Genomic DNA, 6,206 nt, shown 5'->3' on the forward strand with positions numbered 1-6,206 from the left:
CATTGGTCGGGAAATCCTGCGATTTCCAGCCTCTCAATTCCAAGCAGCATTCCTTCACATTAAAGGTAGCTGCCTAACATGAGATACTGTAGCTGCTTGAAGCTGTAGCAACTGGGCAGAGATTTTGGTTGGTGTGCAGCCATTCTACAAAAAAAAAAAAAAATTAAAGCCATTCCACTCAATGTGAAAGCTGTCGGCAATTCACAGCAGTGATTCGCCATAATGGGCTGTAGCGTCGTGATCCGCTCACTGCTATCACCCAACGCAATTCAAATTTCCCACCTTCACAGTGCTCATGCGCCCCCTGCCTGAAACTGCGCCAGCGGGGGTTCTGGTCTATTTGTGCTTGCTTTTCCTCCTGCACGTGCCAGCGTTGCACTGCCACTTTTTTTCTAAAGCTATCGTAAAAGAATCCAACAAGCATTCCTAACTAAATGAACGCGGGTGCTGCCAGTTAGTTACATATATTTTGCCTCAAACGTACCTACAGTTTTTTTTGCACTAAGCAACTTGGAGATGTATGACGAGTGCCAGCGGTTCACGAGTTTTGAACACTTATGACTATATAAACAGCTTGGCTTTCGAAGCCTCTGGGTTACGCTGCGATGACAGCCACTATGACAGAACGCCATGTGTCTCTTTTTGGGTCCAGCGAGCGAGCTAAGACGACAAGGCAAGCTCCTTAAGTGCTCTGCACTTGAAAGCTGCGAACTACAGTGAAACAAGCAAGAGGAGACCAGTCGGCACAAGTGGTGATAGAAATGGTACTTGCAACCGTTTATGTTGACTGGTTTTCTCTACCTTGTGTCACTTAAATTTGCGTATTCGAGAATAGGTCGCAGCTGTTCACAGCAGAGCTCCAAATGAGGCTGAAAATGTGAAGAACTTCAAACCCAGAAGCCCGGATGGGCGAACTTTCTATCCATGCAGATGGCCTGGGTAAGGGTTCCAACGCACATGGTATTTTCTTCAGCTCAATTTCATAAAGATCAGCCATGACATTTATTGCTTCTCCAGTGCACAAATGCCAAAGAGAATTTGCATTCCTCATCGTGGTGCACATTGCTATTAACTTAATTAAAGGGTAATTTTTATGAGTACTTTTACACCTACATACCAACCAGTGCTGCACCTTTTGGCTTAATAATGTATCTACGTGACTACACCTTAGGCTTAGAACAGTGTCTTGAAACTGTGGAGGTGTCCAAGGCGAAAAAGAGCTTTCAATCAACGGTGATAGAGTCAGTGTGACTGACACGAATGGCTTTTATGGGAGGCTATTTAAAGGGAGTGAGTGGACACTTGGAACTTATGGAATTGAGCATCAGCAGCTCCATGTGGTTCTGCAATCATGGTCCGCTGTAGACGTTTGGAGGTCGTTTGGCCAGCTGTTCAAATCTGTTCAAATGGGGGATGAAGAGCATGTTCCCATACACGAACACACAAAATCAACCCTGTTGTCCGATTGTTTTGTTTGATCTCGATGCTGGACTGGTCGATAAATTGCAGTATCTTTGTTGCAGGAAAAGTTCCCCTGCTGGAGCTTGTCACTTCGTTGTCCTACCTCTGCATTAGTGGCTTGAGTTGAGGCCTGTTGGTTAAGGTACCGTCAATGGTTGGATGGCAGTCACTAGGTTGGCACTACAGTTGCCACTGAAATGTACACCCAGCGCACGGCGAGCTTCATTTTTAGAGGGAAGAAGTGCGGCTGGCAAATTTCGTAACCACTACGGGTCAAGTTTGGAGTGAAGCATCGCCTGGGCTATGGCGGGCAACTATCCAGGTGGCTAGAATCTGAGAGAGCGCTGCTCTCCTGGTATCTCATTCTTTTTCAGGTTGGCATATTTTTCTCCCGTCTACCAGAATGCCCTCCCCATTTCAGTGATCTTCCCTGCCCATAGCTCACTATGCAACTGGGGGGTGTAATTTTGCTCTGTTCCTGCATTTCCCGATTATTTCTTATAAAGCTGGAGTAGTGACTGAGACATGGATGAGTTATGTGCCGCGGAGCAAAGCATACACAGAAATTACCCCCCTTCATATTGCTCTTTTTCTCTGAACACGTAATACAAGATGCACTTTTTGCATCGTAACTAAGTCTCTCTCTTCCCTTTTTGCAGTGAACGAATATTCACCAATTTTAGTAAGAATGGTTATCAATGAAACATGAAAATCAGGAATTTCACTGGAATTTTAGAGTCCACAAAACTGGGACTGTGTGCGCCTATCGGAGAAAATCGGTCGTAATTTTATTCAAAGACAACAAAAGCCGCGGTAATACGACGCCTCTCCGCTGCGGATCACGTGCCGTGACGTCACACTTGCGCTGTGGCGGCTCAAGGACCTGTTGCGACGTGATAAATGACGTTGCCAGACATGGCGTAGTATTGGGGGCGTCTCAGAGCGGCTCAAGCTATGAACAAAAAGCACAGAAATGCCCGCGTAACGGCTGCGCTTTCCTAAGCGACGATCGGGCCCAGCCGAAACAGTCAAGGCGATCTACGCACCAGCTATCCCTTGTAAGCATACCGGGAGCGTTATCTCCCATCCGATGACTATCACTTCGTGGCACTTCCGTCCACGCCACGTATTTGTGTTGAGGCCACGTATTCGCCTTTGTACTTTGAGCAGCATGATACGACGTCTTCTGGTGTGCCGTATGTGGAGCCAAGTGGCGAAGATTCGTGCTGGATTTTGAACAGGTGAGTCTTTACGAAAGCAGAATTCAATTGCTGTCGAGGTAGCATTGGCTTCCTCAGGCTGCTAAGGTCATAAACCATCATATAAGGGTGCATAAGGGGCGCAGAAGTACAGTCATGGACAATTGAAATACGAACCGCGGAACGCACGGCCGAAGATGCCGGTGCCGTCACATGGCAGCGGCTGGGGAAAAGAGACGGACATGCGCAGTAGAGGTGTCGGCAGCGAGGATACGCGTCCCACTGCGATATGGTGCCCTCACCTCGCTCGCACGCTTGACTTGTCGCCACGCCGCCAGAGCGCTTAAAACAATTCTGTTAGCGATGATTGCGAGATAATTGCGAGTTTCAGCTGACCGTTTTTCACGGTCCGCTCCGCTCCTATAGCAAGCGGGAACGCCATTGCGCATGCTGACCGTCGAAAACGGTCAGCTAAAACGTTCAGTTCGACGGTACCGCTCCGGCGCAGGCGGCGTGCTCAGCGAAACCGGAGCCAATGCCGTTCGCGGTTGCAGGCCCACTTATGCGCAATGGCGCTCCCGCTTGCTATCGGAGCGGAGCGGACCGTGAAAAACGGTCAGCTAAAAACTGCGGGCACTGCGGGCTCGGCGCACAAGAGCGCCCGCGCCCCGTCTGTGCCGGCGTTACATTGCCGACATGTCTTTGCATGTGGGGTGTAGTAACTTGAGCAAATAACGATGGATCCCTGGGGCACGCCAAAAACCGTGTTCTGCAAGCACCGAGGTGCCTGCGAAAAAAACCAAAAAGATCGGGCCGCCTAAGGTCAACTGGCCTATAGAACGGCTGGAGCTGCCTAAATTCTTAATTTTTATGAATATTAGAATTATCTTAGTAATTATCCCAGCGCACACAGCGCTTGCAGCCAATATATATCATTGGAGACAAATTCTGGTCGTATGTTTATTGTTTTCTACAAGCACCGAATGCGGGATGTGACTCAGCCATGACTGCGTCAAGCAAAGGCGTTTTCCTGGCAGCCAGCTCTTGGCAGCCACTGCGCCACGAACGCAAAACATTGCAGTGCCATCAGAAGTTGGGCGGCATGCTTTTTTTTGGCCTCCATTCCCGTGCGCTGGCTTTCTTCAAGAACGTATGATGAACTCAACAGTATGCTTTCCGAGAGCGTGCACGCGCTTCCCGCGCAAGCACTGGCCGCAGCTGCAAGCAAATACGTGCCGCATTGCTCTCAGCATGACCGACACCCTCAGGTGCGGCGGCGGTAGTACTCGCAGTGCGCGCAGCGCTCTTGCGGCATGGCGACAAGGAACCAAGGAACCTTTAGCACTAAAGAGTGCGTTATACTTAGAGTTGTTCGTTCTCGGGTTTTATGTTTTAACGCGAAAGTGTTCTATGCCGGGATGCACCAAGATTTCACTGACGTCATATCCATCACGGAAATGACCCCAATACAGCTTTGCCGAAGCGACCCGCCAGCAGGACGTCGCTCGCCAAGCACACCCACAAGACTGCCGCCGATCCGCAATTCATGCTCACCTGCAGATTTCGCTGCACATTTCACTTTCGTGTTTTACTGATTCCGATGGCAGGGGAATCAACCAAAGTTATTTTTTGTAGGAGCTAACATATATTAAATAGGTCGGATCGAATAAGCTGCCGACCCGAAAATCACGCTCAGCTGCAGATGTCGCTGCACATTTTACTTTCACGTTTTACCGATTTTTATGACAGAAGAATCAACAGTTTTTTTTCTGTGTTTACACACGAACTCACCGCGAACTGCTGGCAGTACGTATAAAAGGGGGAAGCGCTAGACAGTGATAACTAGAGCTTATTTAGTGGCTCTAGTGATAGCTCCTCTCCAAGCAGCAAGATGGCGATGCGCGAGGTGTTTATTTTGCCCGTGGTGACCTGACGGAATGGGGGGCGGACAGCTCGCTCATGCACAGATCGCTACTGGAAAAAGGTCCATTCCACACTGTCCTCGTTGTATTGCTTGTAGGTGCAAGAACAATTATTTCCCAGGCCAAATCACAACATATGGTGCAAATAAAGTTTATTTTCTCTATCTATCTCGCTCTCTCTCTCTCTGTCTCCTGGCTACCTTCTTTATTTTTTTTTTTTGTAGCGATGTTAAGTTCTCGAACGCGGACTGGGAATCTGTGAATCCAGGATATGCAGTGGTTTATTGCTTTTGAGAAATAGCAGTGGCAATCGCTTTCTTTCCAACGCCGAATTAAAACACGATCTACGCTGTGCGGCCGGATTATTGGGATAATTGTATCGTTCCAGTCCAAAGTTGCCTATCTACGACCAAAAGCCAGGAATCGCCAGTAGTTTCGCCGACGGTAGCCACTGGTGTGTTGTTTCGATATCCATTCTACTGTTTATGCGTAGACGGTGAAGTCGAGGGCATTGGTGTCTTCGCTCCAGCTGCGCATTCGCTACTCACGCTCCCAGTGAGCGATCCGCCATGGAAGGGGGGGGGGGGGGGGGGCAAAATGTAAACAAAACGACGCCATATTGGGTTCTCCCTCCAGTTGCGAACGCCGGGCCAGCTAGGTGCTGCTCCGTTTTCTGAGCTTTTAAAGCGGCCGACAGGTAGGCGCTACGGCTTCCATCGAAAAATTTATGTTCCACCAAAACCTCGCGTGGCGCCTGAGACGGCTCCCTCTGCTGCGCAGGGCAGGATTTAAAAAAAAAAAAAAAAAGGAGGGGGGAGGGGGGCGTTCTTCTATAAGCCCCTAAGTGTGGTTCGCGCGGCCGCCGCAAGAGGGCTACACTACTGGAAAAAAGGTCCATTTGTGAAATTTAGGGCTCGCCCAGGGAAATTTTAGTGTTGGTCAATACAGCTCTGCGGGTATAAGCGGCTCCGCTGGTATTGTGTACTGTGCTGTAGAATAGGAATTTGATTTAAAAAAAAAAAAAGGGTGATTGTTGGCCAATAAAGTTCTAAAGTTTTATAGAATTTCAATACACGGGAAACGTTACGCCACCGTTTTATGAAACTAAAAAAAAAAAACTCGTTCCGACACCGGGAATCGAACCCGGGCCTCCTGGGTGAGAGCCAGGTATCCTAACCACTAGACCATGCCGGAGGACGACGGACTTCGGAAAACTGGTCGGACATCAGTATGTTTGCAGCCGCTTAGTGACTAGACTTGTGTCACGTTGTGTGTGACTAGAGGAGAAAAAAGGAGCGTCAACCAATTTCTTTTACGTGGAAGCCTAAATGGCCCATTTATGATATCTACGCGACTGTAGCTGAAGCCTCCCGTGTTTCTAAGTTTATTATGAGGAACTAGACGAAAGGGTGGTACATTAGGATATGTCAACGATTGGGGTGGCGACCTTTCCCCGAAGAAAAAAAAAAACAAAAAAACCGGCCCTTCAAAAGCGGGGGCGGGGGGGGGGGTGTCGTGGTATATAGAATGTTTAATTTGTGTTGAAAAAACGGCGCCAAGATTTTTTTTTTTTTTGACATGCAATGCCATTTATTGTAGCGTTTTCCTACAAAGAAATCAACAT

General features: G+C 48.5%; 1 non-coding gene across 1 annotated transcript; it reads right to left on the bottom strand.

The window, feature by feature from the left end:
* Positions 1 to 5,704: 5,704 nt before the first annotated feature.
* Trnae-cuc (transfer RNA glutamic acid (anticodon CUC)) lies at positions 5,705 to 5,776 on the bottom strand. Its single transcript has one exon. It is a non-coding gene; the product is annotated as a tRNA-Glu (tRNA).
* Between the last annotated feature and the right edge of the window lie 430 nt (positions 5,777 to 6,206).

Source organism: Haemaphysalis longicornis, unplaced genomic scaffold (assembly GCF_048455015.1).
Source record: "Haemaphysalis longicornis isolate Haplotype H1 unplaced genomic scaffold, Haemaphysalis longicornis Haplotype H1 scaffold_6, whole genome shotgun sequence".
NCBI classification, from domain to species: Eukaryota; Metazoa; Arthropoda; class Arachnida; order Ixodida; family Ixodidae; genus Haemaphysalis; species Haemaphysalis longicornis.